This window comes from Rhinolophus ferrumequinum, chromosome 11 (assembly GCF_004115265.2).
Source record: "Rhinolophus ferrumequinum isolate MPI-CBG mRhiFer1 chromosome 11, mRhiFer1_v1.p, whole genome shotgun sequence".
Lineage (NCBI taxonomy): Eukaryota > Metazoa > Chordata > Mammalia > Chiroptera > Rhinolophidae > Rhinolophus > Rhinolophus ferrumequinum.
Genome location: NC_046294.1, coordinates 64721491 through 64742235, shown reverse-complemented (window position 1 = coordinate 64742235; position 20745 = coordinate 64721491). Strand labels below are relative to the sequence as shown.

The following is a 20745-nucleotide window of genomic DNA, read 5'->3' as shown; positions in this document are numbered from 1 at the left end:
AATGTTGACCTGGAATTTATATCAGATTTCACTTCAAGTAACACCAACTGAGCACCTGTTGAGGGAAGCATTGCCAAAGGACTTGTTTGACCTATGTATTCAGCTAGGCGTTGGGTGAATTGCTTAAATGTTCTAGGTCTCAGTTTCCCCATTGTGAATCAGGTATTAAAAACAAACAATATCTCCTGTTAGGGTTAAGTAGCTCCCTGTGGTAGAACAGTGTTGGTGACTTAATAAAGATTCACCTTGCCACAAGAACACACACATGCACACATATGTGTGTGTATACGAGGTGTGATAACAAAATACAGTGAATATTTAAATAAAAAAGTTTATTACAGTAAAAGACACATTGCCATTAATCCCCCACAAAGTACTTCCCCTCGCTTCAAACACACTTATCCACTTTCTGAAGCAGTTCTGTAAGTCCTCTTTCATGAGTGTCTTTAGCCGCTATCATGGCTGCCTACATGTCATGAATTGTTTAAAAATGTTTACCTTTCGTGGTCCCTTAGACAATGTGGAAGATCCAGAAGTCGCATGGTGTCAGATCCAGTGAATAAGGTGGTTGAGGACACACCATAATATTTTCATTTGACAGAAATTGCCATACCAGAAGCGATGTGTGACATGGAGCCTTTTCGTTGATCAACAAATACAGTAAATGCTGCTGCCGAGTGCCATCCAAAGGAAAAGCAGGGATCTTCAAAATGGAAAGCAGCATGTGGAACCTTAGCAACAGTGTGTGACAAGTTTCAACTTGTTCAGTGCAGTTAGTCGGGTATGAGCTATGGTTGAGAGAAGGTGTGTTTTAAAGTGTGCCATAAATCATCCTCCGTCGTGACAATGCTTCATGTCACACATTGCTTCTGGTATATGGCAATTTCTGTCAAACGAAAATATCACAGTGTGTCCTCACCCACCTTATTCACTGGATTTGGCACCGTGTGACTTCTGGCTCTTCCCCAAAGTGAAAATGATTCAGGACATCGACGCAGCCACAACAGCGCAACTAAAGACACTCACGAAAGAGGACTTCCAGAACTGCTTCAGAAAGTGGTAAGAATGATGGGATAAGTGTGTTCGAAGCAAGGAGGAGTATTTTGAGGGGGATTAATGGCAATGTGTCTTTTACTGTAATACATTTTTAAAAATTCAAACATTCACCATATTGTTTGATCACAACTCATACATACACACACATACTTGGTCATCGACCAGACCTCAAGCCCAGGGCTTCATTTCCAACAGGACATGTCTAGAGCCATGGCCGGCTCTGTCCTGACCCACAACCAGAATGCAGTCCTGAGCGAAGCTTCTTTAGCTCCATGTTCTGGTCAGTGGAGCTAAAGTGACTGTCAAGAAGGCATGAGGCAGAAAAGGAAACAGAGTCTGGGTGGATGTGACTGAAACAATTGTAAGAACAGTGCGTTGAGGGCTGGTCTACCGAGTCTGAGGCACCCTAGTCGGGACTGCCCAGGTCTATGAGACTGTAAAGTGGCGATTCCTGAGGCCTTCAGATTGCATGGACCAGTAACATCACAAAACCATTTAGGGGAGAAACTGAGGTAGCAAATTTTTTATTTCACCAAAAAAAAAACACAAAGAACAAAACACCAAAAAACTGATCAATTACAATATAATTGATCACAAATATAATATTCACTGGTACAAAAATGGAATCCATTTGCTTTACATTGCTCTAATAAGCTCTCGTTTTGGACCTGACTGGCAGAAACCCCTCCATGGACCTGTGGCCCCAGGCAATGAGCCTGAGACTTCTGCTGTAGAGGCTACACAGCCGGGCACAGGCTGGCCGGGGAGCGGGCTTATGGACGTGCGCCATGATCTTTTCTTCTGACAGCTGCAGCCAGGCTACAAACCCAGTTTCAGTTTTGAGGGTTCCTACTTCAGCAAATGCTCTGAGGCACTCAGCCTTCCCTATTCTAGATTCCTCCGTCCCCTGGCCCCACCCCACCTTGCTTCACTGACTAAATAATTTATCCGTCAAGACCAGCCCAGCGCAGCATAGCACAACATGGCACATCTCTGAAGTACAAGGTAGTGTTTCCTCATTTATCCTGAGTGTGAGAACTTGTTCTTCTCACAGCATCACACAGGGACCCAGCATGGCATGTCTTCCACAAACCTATACTCGTCATATTCTTTGTCTTTTCTCGCCTGTTTCTACAAAGCTAATGTCAAATGGATGAGTCAGAAGAATGACTAAGCCCATATCATTCATTCATTCAATAGATATTTATTGAGAGCCGATTATGTCTCAGTCTCTATACCAGGTGACAAGGATACAGTGGTGGACAAACAAACAATGTCCTGTTTCTCATGCAGGGAGAACAGGAAAGAAACAAACAAATAAATATGTAATTACAAAATGTGATAAGAACAGGAAAAAACTAGGAGTGTCATGACAGAGCATAACAGAAGGAACCTTTAAGAAAAGCTTTCCTGAGAAAGCTAAGGCCTGAGGGGTAATGGAGTGACATTCATTGGTTTTGTCACCTTAGATCCACTTTCTCTTCTGGTTACAATGCCCCGATGATTATCTTTGGGGTCCTACATTCAAGGAGTCCCATTCTTCTCTGGCTCGGGTTGGGCAGGTGACTAAGCTAGGTCACGCTGACTTTCTTTCAGGGCTTGGAATCTTGAGTAGAGTTACACAAAAAAAGAAAATACCGCAGTGGGCAATGTGCTGAGGGAGGGTTAGAGTAGAACCACCCTGCACCAGACCTCGCGGGGCCAGACTGAGTTTGGATTTTGTCTTAAATGTAAAGGGAGGTTGTAAAGATACTTTGAGCTTGGCAGACTATTTTTAGTAGCAACAAATGTCACAAAGGAAAAGCAGAACAATCCAATGAACAGCATGAAGTGCTTTGAATTGTCCACCCCAGTTCTACTCTGAGCAGGCTCCAGGAACGTAGGAATTTGTCAGGATCTTCTAATCTCTCTTAGCTCAGTTTCCTCATCTATAAAATGAGGTAGTGGATTAGCTGACCTCTAACTTCCCTTCTTTATGTAATGTTTCATATCTATGGTGAAACCTTGTCAAACTGGACAAGGTGTCCATCAGAAGTAGTTGATGAAAAAATGGGAGAAATAAACACAACCAATCTGTACAACAATTGTTGTGTTTCAAGGATTTATAAAATTTAAAGAGGCTTAAAAGCCAATATCACTAGCTCATTATCATGTTGGCTGCCAAATAGTACTTGGTTCAGCAACCAATTCAAGGAAGAACTTTGAAAGAAGGCATTCCATAATGTGTGATACTCCCCTAATCTGAGACACAGTAACTTCAAGTGGATGCTTCTTGACAGAAAACACTAATGAGAGTATTGACTCTTGAGTGAATTTCACCGAGTCCTTGCAACTTCCAAAATGCCTACGTGTGATGTGCGTATCAGTCATCTATTTCTGTATAACAAACCACCCAACACTTAATGGCTTAAAACAACCACCATTTTATTTTTCACACTTCTTGGGTTGGCTGGGCTCACTCATGTGGCTGCATTCAGCTGGTGGGTTGGCTGGGGACTGCCGCAGCTGGGATGGCAAGCCTCTCTCTGACTGGGTCTTTCATCTTCAAGGAAGTTAGATCACATTGCTTTACTTTATATACTGCGTTCCAAAACAGGAAGGAGTACTGTACAAGTGCTCATCAAACATCCCTACTTTTGCTATGTTCTGATGTCCCAGTGGCCAATGCATGTGACATGGCCAAGAACAGGGTCAATATGGGAGGGGGCTACCCTAAGGGCGTGGGTACCGACATATGATTCATTTGAGGCCATTAGTGTAACAATATGTGAACTTTCCCTCTTAGACATGGATTGCAAGATATGCAACTTTAACTTATATAAATGATAGTGCGTTCACAAAGGTACAATATACACATTATTATTAATATAAGGAAGCATTTGAAGTCACCTTATTAAGGGACTGAATCCGACATTAAATGGCTCTGCTTGCCTCATAAAATTATTCATTAATTTTTAGTAGTGGCCTTGGGAAGTTACGTACATAATATTTAGAGGAAAATGGCATTTATAATGATAATGAATTAAAGTAATTCACACTGCAATTCTGTCCCAATTTGGAACTTGAGGCTTGCTAATTTCATACTTGCACCCATCCATGCACCCATGCACCCCCAATTCCTCTGCTCTAACAGGTACTTGCCTATCTCATCTGCTAGACCTCAAACTTTTGAGGATAGGAATCTGACCTCATCCAGGTTTATTTCCCTTACTTTCACAGCACCTACAACACTCAGGAGATGTGCCCCAAGTGCTTGTTAAATCAACTAATCAATAGCTTCCTTGTATTAAACACATACACAGTCCAGGGACTTCACTCACAGACTGGATCACCAATTCCCTCTCAATACCACTGATAAATGTTATTCTCCACAGTTTACAATCGAGGGGGCTGAGGTACAGAAAGCCCAAGGTGGATGGACTGAAATTCCAGCCCAGTCCCACCTGATGCCACTTCACTGCTGCTTTATGTGTGGAGCAGGAAGGAGACTGTCAGAACTGAAAAGATGGCCTAGAGAGAGGGGCAAGAAGAAACCAGTAAGAGGCCTGCAGGGGCCCCAAACCTGTTCACTGCCTTGCAATAAAATAAACACTTGTTAATTGAGAGATTGGCCACTGAAACCCTGGTGGAAAACCTGCAGGAGAGCCACTTCTACAGCTCTTACTAAAATCAAGACCAGTTCATTCTTGGGGGTGGGGAGAGGAGGGACTGAAGAGGTCTTGCTCCCAGGGCTGGCCCTGTTGGATAGGTGACAATACCACATATACAAAGAGGTATTATCGTTGTCCTCAGGTTTTGAAAATGTAGGTGGCCATTATTTTACATTTTGTCTATAGTTTTTATTATCTCCTAGGTCAGTAATGTACCAACAATAGCTACCATTTATATACAACAGTATATGCATGGGTGTGTGTGTGTGTGTGTGTGTGTGTGTGTGTGTGTGTGAAGTGCTTTACATACAATACATGATCTCAATTAAGGCTCCCAACAAAAGTAGATTTTACTATTCTTAATTTACAGATGAGGTAACCGTGCCCAGGGAGATCAGTTTTCCCAGCCTTTAAGTGGTAGATGTAAAACCGAAGTCTATTTGACTAAAATCCTGTAATATTTAGCTGTGGGTGTCTTGCGGCTTCGGGGCTAGTGTGAGGTGGGGAATTGTGAATCCCATTTATTCATGCAAAGCTGCGGGCGCGCGCGCGCGCGGTGTGTGTGTGTGTGTGTGTGTGTGTGTGTGTGTGTGTGTGTGATTTACAATAACACAAATCCACGTCAGGATATCTTGAGGCTTAAAAGCCTATTTGGGTGGGGAGAGGCAAAAATCTCTCCTCATTCATTCACTCTTTCGCTCCCTCAAGAAGTATTTATTGCGCATCTCAGGATACCAGGCGGGCGCTACTCTAGCCGCCCTAGGAGAGAGAATGGTGAGCACGAGAGACACGTTTGCTCCCCTAACCACCACCCCCTCCTGATTTTACTATTTTGTGGGCGAAGCAGAGAAACAGGAAATGTCTCAACCCGGGAGGATGACTTCTGCCCGGGCTGCACTGGAGCGGGAGGAAGCGCATCGAGTGGCTGGGTGGTCAGGGCAGACTCCCCGGAGGCGGCGGCGGGCCCGGGGCCGGGCTCGCAGGACGAGTCTCCTGGCTCCGCGGCCCACGCTCGGAAGCGAATTGGGACCGAGCCAGGGGCGGGGCTGGTAGGAGCAGGGGCGGCGGAGGCCGGGGCGGGGGCGGCCGCCGAGTTAGGGTTAGGGCGAGAGGATTCGACTTCCTGGCGGCAGAGGGCGCCTGGCGCTGCGGTCCGGCGTGGCGGAGCCGCCAGCACGGGCGCCGAGAGGACAGGCAAGGCGAGGCGAGGAGCGCGAGCGGCGGCGGCCACTGCCACGTATTCCCGGCAGTGGCGGCGGCGGCGCGGCAGGAGGTGAGCGGCGCCGGCGCCCGCGGGCAGGTGGGCAGGGAGCGGCGGAGCGGGCGGGCGGGCTGGGAGACCCGGCACCCGGCGGGAGTGCGGGCGCTGGGACAGCGCGGTTCCCGCCACGCCGGCTCCGCCTCCGCCTCCGCGCCGGGCTGACCGCTGAGGCCCGGGCGCCGAGCAGGTCCCAAGCGCAACTCGTGCCGGCTCGGCGGGCAGGGGCAGAGGGAATGCGAGCTCGCCCGCCCGCCCGTCGCGGCTCGGGACACGGAATCCCCGCGGCTGCGGGGCCCGGGCCGCGGCCGGGAAAAGTTGGGGCGGACCGGGAGCCTGCGTGTGGAGGGCGGGAAGTGCGGGTGCCGGGCGGATTCGGAGGTCGGAAGGACGCGGGGAGAGGGGGTCCCCGGCCGGAGGCAGGGCGGCCGGGAGGGCCCTATTTGGGGAGGTGGCAGGCACGGGTCCTCTGTGGGCGGGGAGGAAGGGGTGCACGCAGGATCTAGGGCGGGAGTGGACAAGTGTCCAGCCGGGGGCTCTGCGGGTGAGAAGGGAGGGAGGAAAGGAGGGCCCACGAGGGACGAGCCTGGGGGCCGGAGGCCAGCCGGCTGCTGCATAGAGCACTGGGGCTTTGCCTCCTCCCGCCTCTTTCGCTGTAGACCCTTGGAGGGGCCAGGCTCAGAGTTGGGGACACCTCTGGTGTCTGAAGACCCAATTGGGAGTTCCTGTAAGAGGTGGGGGGAGAGATTCAATCGTTGCTTCCTCTGCTGCTTGGGTCGAATACCGCTCCTCCCCGTCTGCCACATTCACCTCCCAGACTGCATGCTTTTGTCCTGCGGAAGTTGAGGAGGGACCCCATCAATGAATGAGATATTTAAGGGTACCAAGGTGAGTCGGAATGGGCTGATATCATAACCGTCGCCTGGAAATGTCTGAAACACACAACTCGGACCACCTACACCCACGCCATTCCCTCTCCAGTACTGCCAGTGTCCGCTTCCCTGGGTTGGGCTAGCGGGTCCCTGAAGCCCAGTCGCACCTTTGCTTACAGGATCTTGGTTATCCTGAAGGGGGTATAAAACATGGCCTTTTATTCTCTGGCTGAGGTTGGTTATTTCCGAAACAAGTGGTTCTGGAGATGCTGACTGCATTATTCGAACAACCTGTAGGGTGCCACTTGACTGGAGATGACTCATGTTGGCTTCCCCCCCGCCACCCCAATAAACTTTGTATTCAAGACACAAGTTTGTCACGTCATGTGCAACAGTGTTAAGCTGGAGACCTACACTGGGGGCCTCTTTGAGCCATAGTTCTAGTCTTAAATATATTAGCAAGGAGTATGACCTTGGATGAATCACTTGCCCTCTCTGGACTCAGTTTCCTTATCTGTGAAATGGGATATAAAGATAGAGCTAGACAGTCTGATAGAGGCAGGAGTAGGTTTCTGAGAGAGACAGATCTATTTCCTTGTGAGATTGGATCAGCCACACTAAATCAACCTCAGCCTATTCTTATGAAGAAATTAGGATGGACTTAAAGGAAAACATATGAGAAGCAAGAATGATTGCAAAAAGCAACAGAAAACCAAAAACTAATAATTGGTACTAGACTTAGAGTATGAATACTAGTTTCATGCAGGCAATTAGTGTACATGGCTGTCCAGCTATTTTTATTATAAAGTTAACTGTGCTTAAAAAAATTACATTTATCTCACCTGTGGACCTGAATGTTTTTTCTTTAAACCAGCAAGCATGGAGTGGATGCTCAGTTGGATGGGTCTTGGTGTAGCCTTGCTTGGAGAATGTCCCCAGAATCTCTCATTGCCAAAGTATTGTCGATTTCCTTCTGTCTGACTGACGTTGCAATCCTTCTACCACCACACTTCTGTCATCTTTTTCATTCTGGCTTAAGTGGTGAACTGATTCCTGTTGCATAAGACATTTCTGAACTTCCCAGGTTTCTTTTTCCAGTGAGTGTAATTAATAGACAAACAATGCATGAGTCGCAGCACATTAAAAATAGCTCAAGGTAATAACTGTCCACTCACGCCTTTTCCCCTGACCTCCTGGGCAGCCTCTTACTTGAACTTCCAGGTCACCTGATGGCCGTCCCGTTTTGGATACTAAGGATTATCACAGAGTCGAAATGACACGGTCAGGTCAAATCGCACATTAATGATCAAGCCATGATGTTGGAAGGAGAGGACGATTTTTTTGTATTTAACTGAATGCTCCTGTCCTGTTTTCTTCCATTAGTAGCTTTCAAAATCCATATTGGGTTCAACCACATAATTTTCAGTAATCTTTTTTGGTCAGTTTTTTGAAAGCTGCTGTTAGTGGCTATCTCTGAGTTTGAGGTAGTGGTAAAATTATATCCTCTCTGACAAGTAAATGCTTGACTAATTAGGTTGAATCTTTAATATATCTGTAGTGTGTGTGTGTGTGTGTGTGTGTGTGTGAGTGTGTTTAAATTTTACTTTAAGGGATACTCAATAAAAGTCATGATGCTAATAATAGTTAATCATCTGAACCCCTTCCATTTATCAGGCGTTGTGAGGTGAGAAAACAGAGTTCAGAAAGGGCACAACTCTGTAAGTGTTACAGCTGGCTTGCACAAGTCACTGATGATCTCTGAAACCAGACAGCCTTCTATAATAGTAAAAAGGAATTCGTAGCTCTTCGACAGGGTTGTGAGGTTAAATGAGGTAAAGTAATGGAAAGGAACATGTACACTGTAAAGTGCCCTCCAGTCCAGGACAGTGTTTTAACGTAAGCAGTTGACGCTTATGAGTCCATGGGTCTTGGTGTCCAGTGGGCCAGGGGGTCCATCCTGAGCCCATTGCCTGACCCCTCTGAGCCTGGCTTCTGCATATGTAAGATCAGAATATTATCGGCCTTATATTATCTGTGAATTGCAGTGGGTACTCAGTGAAGGTTGGCATCTGCCCCTTTCTTTCCTTTTGCCCACAGGCACTTGGAATAATGGCATTGATTAAGTTTTCCAATAGGAATTGTCCTCAAGGGGAGAATGTTTTTAAAATACCCTTCTGTACTTATGAATAATTCTTCCTGCTTTTGCCTTCCCGCTCCAGCCCCCGACACCCAGCGTGAGGATTCCAGGCCCTGCCATCATCTATCAGGTTGGTGCAAAAGTCGTTGCGCTTTTTGCAATTATTTTGACCCTTTAAAACCGCAATTACTTTTGCACCAACCTAATGAAAAGTCTGGAATTGAACGAAACTAGAAGCTAGAAAGGACAGGTCTCTGACAGGAAGGTGAAGATGGAGGAGGTAGCTCGTTTCCCTTCGCCCATTTTTGCCCGGTTTTATTCATCTTGTGGACAAGGAAAAGATACTGAATTTAGGGGGTTTCTAGCTGGAAGGAGGAATTGGGAAAAGTTATAATGCAAGGTGGGAGGACAGGGCAACCATGGTTTGGGAAGAAGATGGAAGAGTTGAATCTGACAGTAAAAGCTGGAAAATGTGGTGTGGGAGAAATCTGTTAGATACAGTATTTGGCTAAGTATAGGCCAATTTCCATCAAGTCCTATAAGGTTCTCTTGTGGGGCTTTGAACTTTCTTTGCTCCGGGCAGATTTTGACTGGTTGTGGTGGCATTATAAATGAGTTTCCATAGTAAGTTGTATGCTGAAAAGGAAATTGAATTCCAAGAGGGTGTTTGTTGTGACTGGTGCCAGAATTTCTCTGAGAATTTTAAGATTCAGTCTATAAAAGTACCACTTAGGTTTTCTGAAGATATTAATTAAATAGGTTTAAAAAATGGAAGTATATCCTCTATGAGCTTTTGAAATGTAATCTTTCTAAATCTTTGGAACAAATGAAGTCCAAAAAATCGTGGAACTATATATTTTAAAAGCATTTCTTCCCAAAGTAATGTTTTCCTTCTCCTTCCAAGTAATGTTTTCCTTCTCCTTCCCTTCCCTCCCTCCTTTTGTATTATTTTCCAAATGAGTTGATTTTGGTGTCTTTCACATTTTGGAAGCCTAATTTTTATGTTTATGACCCTTAATTTTTAGATCTTGAATGTGCCTTCTTTTCTCTTGAGTTACTTCGCATTCATTCCACATGAAGTGGTAGTGCAGCCAGGTGGTGAAGTGCACAGCTGCCCGAGCCAGGTTGGGGATAGGTAGCGAGGTGCTCTGAGAGCTAGACTCTCTACAACTTAGATTTAATCTTCACAGCAGCTCTGGAGGTTGAATTCCCAGTGTAATGGTGTAATTCCCAGTGCACAGAGGAGGAAGTGGGCACAGAAACACATGTGCGCCCACGTCGCCAGCAAGTGGTTAGTCTGAGTGTCAGCCAAGATCTGTGCGACTCCAAAACCTGCGCAGGCAGAGGCCTCACACTCCCTGCCAGGGTTGGACTCTGTCCTCTGGGCTGGGAGTTTTCATTAAGGGAGAGAAGGTTTAGAAAGCTGGCTCCCTGGGCTGTGTGGAGGGTGAAATTAGGAGTAGAGAAATGAGTCCATTAGAGTAATTGACACGAGAGATGACGAAGGCTTGAACTTAAGACATTGAGATAGTGGCAGTGGTGACGGAGAAAGCAGATGTGTCAGGATAGGTAGTGGTTAGTGTCTGCCCCCCAACCCCCGTATTGCAGATGCAAACTGTAGATGGAAAGCAGTCTTTGCAGAAAACAAAATTGTTTCCTTTGGTCTCTTCTGACAGGTAGAGAAGGTAAAACCCGAAAGCGCCTTCCCCTCACTTTGTCTACCCCATGGCCTCCTCATTTCTACCTTTCTAGGAGCATCTAAGAGGATGGAATTCAGGTTCCTCAGACTCCGTTTAGGGAAATGCTGGTTTGAGCATTCAAAGTGGAAACTGTTGAAGGGGAAAAGCCCCCAGAGAAGGAAGCTTCCCTGGGGTGTAGTCTATACCCTGCTGTTTCCTGGTGGACCCAGGAGGTATGGGCCTCAGTTCTGACTGTTCCCCCAAAATTGATCCACCTCTAGGTGTGGGTGACTTGTAGTCACCAAACAGAGGGGCTGGCTGGGAAGTGGGAAGGGTGGTGGGTGAGTTCACAGCAGTGGCCAGGCCTTCCAGGAGGAGGGACCACCTTATCCTGAAAGGTGCAGTCTCAGTAGGGAGCCGGTTCATACTTGGGTGAACTGCGTTCAGAGCAAACGGAGACGACTGGTCCTGATGGCTAGTGTCCGCGTGTCCCTGTCGTAGGATATACTGTTGCCATGTCAATAATATGCTTGTCTCATGCCCTCTCCCCTAGTTAGTGCCAGACTCTGTAATAAACTTGCTTGGGTTTTTGTTTTCCAGATGGCATAATGCCCATGCCCTTCAGATAGTATGTTTTTGCGTGGGTCAGGCCAGTTGATCAGGTTCTGGCTTTATTTGGGCCGCGTCCTCATTGCAAGGAGGGTTTACCTTTACTCTGAGGGTTACCTTTATTGGAATGCCTGCTCCCTGGCTTGCTCGAAAGCCATCTCTGCGCTGAGTCACTGCAGAAGACTCAGCTCCCCTACTTCCTGCTTGATGGTACCCCTTTCCCTGCAAGATGTCACCTCTTTTTCTTGACCTAAGGGCACTTCTTGGCAGCCCGCTAGCTTGCAGGCTGTTAAAGTGCCCAGTGAGTTTGTCTGGCACTAACAGGATACCTGTTTTAATGGAGAGAATTTTTGCCTGGGGATGTTAGCAGTCATGCCTACCTCTTGAACATTACGTCCTAAGCAAAGCCCCTTGTTTTTTTTTTTTTTCTTTTTTCTTTTTGCCTCATGTTTAGCTGCGTGTATGTGCGCATATGTGTGTGTATTTTAATTATTACTGGGAAGCAAAAAAGTCTACAGAAGTGTTACTGCGGGCAAGCAGAAAGAATATATATATATATGTGTGTGTGTGTGTGTATATATATATATATATATATATATATATATATATATACAACCATGGATTTATCTCTCCTTTTTCCACATGTTGCTGTTTTGTTGGCAGAACCATCTGATTTGTGTACTGGTTCAGTTTGGATTTCAGTAGTGAGTGTGAAAAGATGCCTGGGCTGTTTGCCAAAGTGGCGGGACTCGAATGAGTGGTCTTCGGGGCTGCCAGACTTTGCTCTCCCCACACTCTGAGGAGCCTGGCACATGCGCCTTTGTCGGGAAGGTGGAGTTTGGCCAGGCCTTTTCCTTGGCTTCCCCTGGGAGCAGCACTGTTAGTGACAGCAGGTGGCTTTCCCTCTGCTGTGGGAAAGGGATTTCTCTCTTAATCCTGGTTTTTGGTTTTTTTGCATCCTATGGGGGTGAGAGGGAAGAAAGTCCCAGAATAAGTTTAGAACTGGGCAGCTGAAGGGTAGGACAGGTTTGTAACTTCCACAGATTTTTTTTCCAACAGTTTTCCTCACATCCCACCTTTGCCTTCATCCCTGTTAATCCTTCTGTCATCATTGGCTTAGGAATTGGACTTGAACTTTGTCAGTCACTCTTGGGAAGACCTGGGAGTGTGGCACCAAAACTTGTTCGAAACTGGTGCAGCAATTTCCCACCAGAATAAGAACCCTGTTTTGGTGATGGTGGTGGCAGTTTTTAATCAGTTCAATTGCTTTTTTCTTAAATGATGTAGGTAATACGTGTTCTTGCACCCACCCTTCCATTTAAATAGTACATTGTAGTACATAGCAGAAGATGTAAAGTCCTCTTTTACCCACCTCCCTGCTGGGTCCTCAGAGGTAACCAGTTTTAACAGTTGGATGCATATTCTGAAATTGTTCATCAGCCTGTGTAGACACAAATACCGTGTTTCCCCGAAAATAAGACCGGGTCTTATATTAACTTTTGCTCCAAAAGATTCATTAGGGCTTATGTTCAGGGGATGTCATCCTGAAAAATCATGCAAGGGCTTATTTTCCGGTGAGGTCTTATTTTCGGGGAAACATGGTACATACAGTTTTGTTTCGTTTGTAAGCATCAAGCTGGTCGCATCATATATATTGTTTCATTATTTTGTTTTCTCTTTGCACACAATGTATCTTGTAGATGTTTTCATGCATGTACCTCTTCTCTCTTAATTTGTCCACAAAATATTCTATAGTATAGCTAGATCATGATTTATGAGGCTGCCCCCATTGATAGACATATGAACTGATTCCTTGGCTTTACTGCTATATCTTCATATATACATATTGTTCTGCACATATGCACGTGCTTCTCAGGAGTGGAATTGGTGTGTCAAAGGTTCTAAGCTGTTATAGCAATACCCACACTGTGCTTTCCAAGGCTGTAGTGGTTTAAACTAACGGGACTGGATGAGGCTGCCCATGTCCCCATGGGCTGACGTTCTTCTAGGTGAAAGACATGGAGAGCGTTTAGTAGGCATTTCATCGATTACTAGTGAGGCTGTGAAACTCCTCATTTGGCTTCTGGATCTTAGTGGGCGGGTCCGCAGTAACCCTGGAGGATGAGGGAGCCGAGCCCTCCAGGACCAAGCTGTGAGCGTCCTGTCGCCGGGGGTGGCACCATGGCACTGGAAGCAAGTGCTCCTGCTTTCTCATTCTGTCCACTTCTCCCAGAGGTGAGGTACTGCAATACAGCACTTTAATTTTGGGGTGACCTGCCGGAGTATTTCTGCCAACGTCTCCCCCGAGGAAGCAAGCGTGTGTAACCAGCACATTGACACCAGGCTGCTCTGCTCTGCCCTGCCAAGGCAGGGATTCAAGACCGGGGAGAGCTGAGCTGGGAGAACAGTGAAAGATTTCCTGCCGGAAAGTCAGACACTCCTGCTTCTGGAATAGCCTCTGGGAATTTGGTGAATGAAACAAGATTCTGTGTGTGGCGCGCCTTTCCTGTAGCGGTGTGGTTTCCCCTCTTACCTGGCTTGTGGGAAGGGTGTGATGGTTTGTCCCTTAGCCTGGGAGCTTTGGCGAGAAGCCACGGTTTCTGAGAAGGTATCACAGGGGCCTGACGAGGTAGAGGAGGCATCTGGAGGCCCTCACAGATCGGCTTACCTGGGCCGGCCCTGCAGGCTGAGCTGCCCAGTGGGTTTGGGGAAGCTCTGGCTTATTGGATGACAGTGTCCTTTATGTGCTGTTCAGGGGAGACCAGGGAGAAGAGTGACAGAGGAGGCCGGCAGTGTGGGGTGGTGAAGAGACTCTAGGGTCAGGTCCAGCAGGGTTCCCGCTCGCACTCGGCCCCTTATGACTTGGGACTTAGGCAAAGTTATTTTACCGTGTTTCCCCGAAAATAAGACCGGGTCTTATATTAATTTTTGCTCCATGAGGGCTTATTTTCATCGGAAGTCTTATGTTTTTCATGTACAACAATCTACATTCATTCAAATACAGTCATGTCACCTTCTGGAACGCAGTCATAAGGTACTGAATGCGTCCGTCTGGCTGACGGTCTTAACTGGGGCTTATTTTCAGGGAAACACGGTATCTCCCTGGGCTTGTTCCCTCATCTGTAAACCAGGAATCATATTAGTACCTGCCTCACAGGCTGTTGTGAAGACTCAGAGGGTCATGTTTGTGAAGCGCTCAGCACATGACCGAGTAAGGACTCAGTAATTGTAAGTAACTACTACAACCATTTGTGTCCCCTTTTCCTTAATAAATGCTTTTAAACGCATGAATGCACATTACATTTGCTAAATATAAAAATGCACATAATCTAGTAATGTTAAGTGGGGAGGCCAGGAGATAAGGAAGTGTCTTGAGGCAGATTTGGATTTGTTGGGGTGATGGGAGTGAAGAAGGGGTGCAGGCCGGGAACCTGGTGGGGAGCCTCCTGCAGGGAGGAGAGCAGGTGTGATGTGATGTGCTCTCCTCATACCAGTCCTCCTGCTGTGAAATGCCCCCCGGCCCCAAATGCAGAGGACTTTCCCCGCTTTTTAGATGGACTGACTGCTGGGGGTCCGTAGTACAGCCTCTCCCTTTTGTTTCTGGGGAGGCTGAGTGAGGCCCTGCAGGGTGAAGTGCTCCCACCGCCACATGACCAGCTGTCACAGAGCAGAGATGAGGTCCAGATCTCCTCATTCTGCGGCTGTGAGTCTTTCCGTCTTCTCCACATTGCCGTGTGCTGCCCACTTCGAGATACTAGAAAAGAGGACTGCAGAGTGTTAGGTGTTTTGCTAAGGTCTGTCCTCAGGCCTTTGTGAAAGGTCACAGAGGTGAGATCGCAGAGATGTGAGTCAGGCGCAGTCCAAGGTGACGCAGGGCTGGGATTCAGACTCACGCCTGCCCGGGTCCAAAGCTCACGTTCATACCTTCTAACTGGTTATGTTCCTATCAGTGCTGGCCCTGGGGTTGATGTCTGTGCTGATTTCATACACCTGGTCGTTTGTAATTGCACCGCTCAGAGAGCAAGGTCCACACCTGTGTGTGTGTGCGTGCACGTTCGTGGATGACACCCAGTTCATTTGAAGTCCCTAATTTGCTGGTGATTTACCCAAACTGGAGGGCTGAGACCTGCAGGTTGCGTGTGGGGAAGGCTGTCCCCACGACCTGTAAAGCATCCCAGGTCCCCGAGGTCCAGATGGGGAGAAGGAAACCTTGCTCTTGGGAGCTAAGCTTGGTGTGTGAGCCTGTTGTCTGCAGGCCTGGGAGGTGCAGAGCTACTCAGCGAGGATGCAGGCGGCACCTGGGCAGCCTGTATGGCTTGCAGAGAGGCCTGTAACATGAGTCCAGATAATGTGTGTGAAAATTAGCCATGCAAATGTGATAATAGTGGCCTGTGGTGTGAGAAAGATTGCAAAGTCGTGTGTGGAAAGTGCCAAATGCATTGCCCTAAATGTAAGTCAGCGGAACGGAGACTCCACCTTGGCTCCAGAGGTCTTAGAAGCAGCACACATTAACACAAGCCTTGTTTGCCCCTTGGAGAGCAGGTAGACTTGGCTTCTCATCCAGCCTTCACTTCGCAAATGAGGACCCTGAGACCCAGAGGTGAGCTCCCTTGTTCAAGGTCATGGCCCTCATTGAGGGAGAGCTGAGGCTAGAGCCTGCCCTTCCTGTCCCTCCCCGTACACCTGTGGATAGTGAGTAACACCTTATCCTGAGGGCTGGCGTGGCACTTTGCAACTAGAGGAACTCAGTATTATAATGTTTATCAAATGAACAAAGTCCCAGTTCAGTTCTGGTCTTGGCTCTTTTGTCTCTGAGCAAAGTTAGGACATCTCGGTTTTGCCCTCTGTAGGATGGTTGTAGCACCCCTGCCTCTGTCCTCAGCTCATCTTCGTTCACTCAGAATTCATTCTGCATATGTTCATTGAGTGCCTATTTGGTGCCAGACACTTCTATGTGTGGGCATCTCGCACTGAGCAAAAGAAGCTAAAATCCTGTTTCTCCTGGGGTTTAGTTTCTACTGAAGGATGACAGACAATAAATGATTATCATCCATCGTATGTGTGTTTGTTTCCAAGGGCTGCTGTCACAAAGGACCATAAACTGAAGTTTATTCTCTCACAGTTCTGGAGGTTCTGAGGGAATCTGTTCCATGCTTCTTTCCTAGCTTCTGGTGTTCTTAGCTTATGCCAGCCCAGCTCTGGTCTCTGCCTCTGTCGTCACACGGCCTTCTCCCTGTGTCTGTCTCTCTTATAAGGACACGAGGCCTTGGATTAGGGCTCACTTGACTCCAGTGTGTCCTCATCTTAACTAATTACATCTCTAACGACCCTGTTTCCAAATGAGGTCACATTCTTTGGTTCCAGGTAGACATAGATGTTGGGGGGACACTGTTCAACCCAGGACAGTATGTGAGGTGGTGATGACGGCTGAAAAGCAGGGGGAGTGCCAGGGACAGAGGTGGATTTGGGAGGTGTTGCAAGGTGATCGGGGCAGGCCTTGCTGAGAACTAGTGTTTGAGCTTCCTGCTGGAGGACGGGAGTGGTGAAGGAGCTAATGTGGGAGGGAGAGGACTCTAGGCAGAGGGAACCGCAAATGCAGAGGCCCTGCGGTTGGCATGTGCACCTGCTGGAATAGTGACAGGGCATCGTGGTTAAGCTCCTGTGTGTGTGTGTGTGTGTGTGTGAGAGAGAGAGAGAGAGAGAGAGAGAGAGAGAGAGAGAGAGAGCAGGAGGACGTGAGGCCCGAGTGTGTGAGGAGACCAAGCATCAAGTATGTCCTTGCCAGTCTGCGGACTTGGGCCTTTTGCTCCCGGGAGATGGGAGCCGCTGTGTGGCTGTGAGCATGAATGAAAGCAGGACTGGCATGGACTACCCCATTCAGGACTCTGTTCCAAGTTCAGATGGCCATTGCAGAGCTGTGAGCCTAGATACTTTGTAGCAACTGCTTCTCTGCATTTTCTTTTTCAAACATCACTGCTTTGTTGACCCTCCATCCACTGCCCTTTGCTCTGTTCTCTCCTCTAGATGCCTTTTCACCCATCCACCTCTCCACACTTAAACCACAAGTGTGAAAAAGAGAAAGCAGGCAGACAAGCCTGGGGTGGCTGGAACTGCCAGGTTACTCAGCGTGTGCAGCAGCCCTACTGGGAGCTGCATGTTCTCCTCTGGCCATGGGCCTGCCTGGTGAACGCTACACCTATGGTTAAGGAGTTTATCACCCCGCCTGATTTAGAAAATGCTGAGGTCAGTGTGCGAGCTCAGAGTGCTCAGCTCCCTGGGTCCTTCTGTGGATAAAGTCACTGTGCCGTGAAAAGATTCGAGTCAGCTCCCTTGGGCCACGGGCTCCATTTGGCCTTGAAAATCCAGGGCAGGGAGGGCTGTCCAGAAGTACCTGTGCAGAGACTGAGTGAGCTGTTCTGGGGTCCCTGTGCACAGGCCCGTTTGGTAACTGGCCTGCAGAGTTCTATGCTGTGTTGTTCTCTTTTGCCATAAAAACACTTCGGCCTGCGATCTGAGTATCAGTCATTGAAAAGAAGGGACTCGAGACGGTGGCTTGTCCTCAGCGTGGCAGGCCTCATGGTCTGAGAGGCCTGTGCTGCTGTGGTGTGCGTGGTTGCTGTGGGAATTGTAACTTCAGATTCCTTGGCGTGTCAGGGCTGAAGGGAACTCTCCTTATCCGGCTGACATTTAATTTCCTCTTTGGGCCTGGAAAGGAAAGGGCCTGGCGTGTTAGTGATTAGAGCGCTGGAGAAGTGGGCCGTGGGTGGGCTTGCTTTCAGCCTGTCTTCCCTACCTCCACCTCCTATGGTAGTGCCAGGAGCAGCCCCCTGAGGGCGGTTATCTGGGAGGACACTGGCACTGTCATCCTCTGGGGAGCACCGCTTCAGAAGATAAATTATGTGTAAGTGGAGATGGAAATAGAATTCCCCAGCGCCAGGAGCAGCTGCTCTTCTGTGGGATTTCAGGAGTTGCCGTTGGATGCCACTCGCTTATTCCCCCACCCTCCCCACACGAAACACACACCCCTACCAAGTGAAAGTTGTGAAGACTATTCCTAGCTAGAAAGTGAGCATTCAAAATGTGTTTGTGGGGGTGCTTCCCTCTGCACATCAAAAGCGCTTCCTGAGAGGAGCTGCCGTTGGAGCTGCGCAGCCTTCTCTGCCTATGACAAGGAAGTTCTGACGTGGGGAGCCTCCCCAGGAGTCTGTGCAGTCTGATCTTGGGAGAGGCAGAGAGGCCTTGCCCAAGGGGGAGAGCCAGACAGTGCCAAGTGTTCCGTATGACGGCCTCCACGCCTGTGCTTGGGATGGCCCTGGTCTCTGCGCTCACATGCCTGAGCACTTAGTAAATAAATACTTGTTGATGGGCAGGAGCTACTGGATGAGGGCCCTGGCAGCTTTCTGCGGGGCTCCGGAGCAGGCAGCATGTTGTGTGTTAGCTCAGAGCCATGAGAGCTCAGTCTTCTGGCCCCTTGGTGGGGCCAGGCTCATCGTTGTGGCCTGGGGGAGGTCCTGGGCCTCCCTGGGCCTCAGTGACCTCGTCTTTCACCTGGGGGTTGGATGAGCTGGTTCCCCCACCACACCCACGCTCCCCTGCTCATAGTAGGAGCTCCTTGAGGGCAGTGGGACTATGAGGTCTCTGTGCTGTGGAGCCTGACACAAGCAGAGGTTCCACAGAGCTTCCCGGTGGCCATTGTCCTCCTGGGCCAGACACCCCCACCCCACCCCAGCCCACCCCGCAGAGTGCCTATGCCTACTTTCTGCATGAACTTTGATGAGGAAAGGAGGAACAGCAGGTGGTGGGGTATTTGGCATAAATCTGCATCCTGGGCTGGAGGCAGGTGTCTCCAGTTGTTCAACGTGAGTTCCTTGTCCCTGTCTCAAGTTTCATGCAACTTTTTATCCTTGCCTTGAACCAAGTCCGTTTCTTTCTGGATGTTGCTGTGAGAATTGTTTTTGCAATTACTGGTAAGGCAGAAAAGAATGGATCATGATTACAAAATGGTATATCTATTACATTCCAAATTTGAGCACTGCCTATGCATGGGAAAAATACTATAAAGCATTTAATTTCAGTGATTATCTCTGGGTTTCGATATCACAGGAGATTTTATCTTTATATTTTCAGCATTTTCTATATTGATCACGTATTGTCTTTATAATAGAAATTATTATAAGTACTATAAATAATAAATATTTATTAGAATTTAATATGTGCTAGGTATTGTGGGAACTTGCCGTTATGATATCTTATTTAATCCTCGCTATGAATCTGTGAGATCCTTTTTTAAAATACGAATGTTAACTTATTTTTTATTATGGTAAAATATGTATAACAAAATTTACCTTTTTAACCATTCTATATAGTTCTGTGCATTAAGTAAGTTCACTGTGAGATCTTTTTTTTTTTTTTTAACTCCTTGTTCTATAAGTGAGGAAGTTGAGACTTAGAAAAACAAAGTTGCTTGCCTAAGGCCACAGAGAGTGAAGTAGTTCCAGAGGTAGGATTTGAACCCAGGACACCGAGGCTCAGAGAGCAGGGTTCTCTGGTTTGTGGTGGTTGGAGTCATGAGTACACACTGCCCTGAGCTCACCACTTGATTGCAGAAGGGCGGTTACTAGTGTCTGTCTCTCCTTGGAAAATTCTAGGGTCGGGCTTTGTGTATTTGTCAGGGGGGGCGGGGAATGGCCTGGCTAAGGGCATGTGTGGCTGACAATGGGTGCGGCCTGTTGATGGACACCAGGGTTGATGATTTGTGTGCTCTTGTTTGTCTTTATTAGGAGGGTGGAAGTGTGTGGGCTGCTGTGTTGGGAAGCGTTGTGTGTTAGAACTCTCTCCCTAAGGGACTCAGCAGCGGGACGCAGTGGAAAGAGCAGTGACGTGGAGCTCAGATACTCGGCCTTGTTACATCTGTGAGTGCCCGCCCTGCTGGGTGATTCTGCAGGAAGGGTATGTATGAGCTTGGAGTTAGAAGGTTGTGGTTTAGTCCTGGTTTTACCATGTGGTAGACATGCTTTGGCCTCAGTTTCCTCATTTCTAAGTGGGTGATAAAAACGGTTGTGGATGATTACATGCCATGATGTAGGAGAAAAGGGCTAAGTAAACTAAAGGGCTGTCAAGTATATGTCTGGGAGGGGAATGTTGAGTGTGCGGGGGGTGGGTTGTGGAGGAAGCGTCCGAGGCTGACCTTAGAGACTTGAGGAGAATGCGCTTGGATGTGAAGAGTAGCAGATTTGCTTTGTTTTCTTTCATTTTGGCCATCAGCTTGTTTCCTAGCTGGTGAAGTACTCTGTTCCATTGTCCACCTAGTTCTGTCTGTTGGGATGCTCTGGGATTTACTGGAATGTGTCTCTGCCAAGGTCTTTGGATTCACCCTCCCTAAGAGTCTTATCTCCCCGGGGAAATGAATTGTAATGTAGGCAACCGTTGTGTAGCAGGGTGGTAGGTGCAAGTGTGCAGCGACTTTCCCTGGTCTTGTCTCTCT

At 47.9% G+C, this 20745-nt stretch overlaps 1 protein-coding gene across 7 annotated transcripts in view; it reads left to right on the top strand.

Moving 5' to 3' along the window:
- The first annotated feature begins 5644 nt into the window (after nt 1-5644).
- SMCO4 (single-pass membrane protein with coiled-coil domains 4) overlaps nt 5645-20745 on the top strand; it is a 64341-nt gene continuing 49240 nt past the window's right edge. For 2 of the 7 annotated variants that reach the window (XM_033119063.1, XM_033119058.1), the window contains exon 1: nt 5645-5979. The gene's annotated coding sequence lies outside the window, so the exon portion shown is untranslated. Of the gene's footprint in view, nt 6007-14470; nt 14490-20745 lie in introns of those variants that run through there. The other 5 variants (XM_033119064.1, XM_033119059.1, XM_033119061.1 and 2 more) reach the window with 4 other exon arrangements.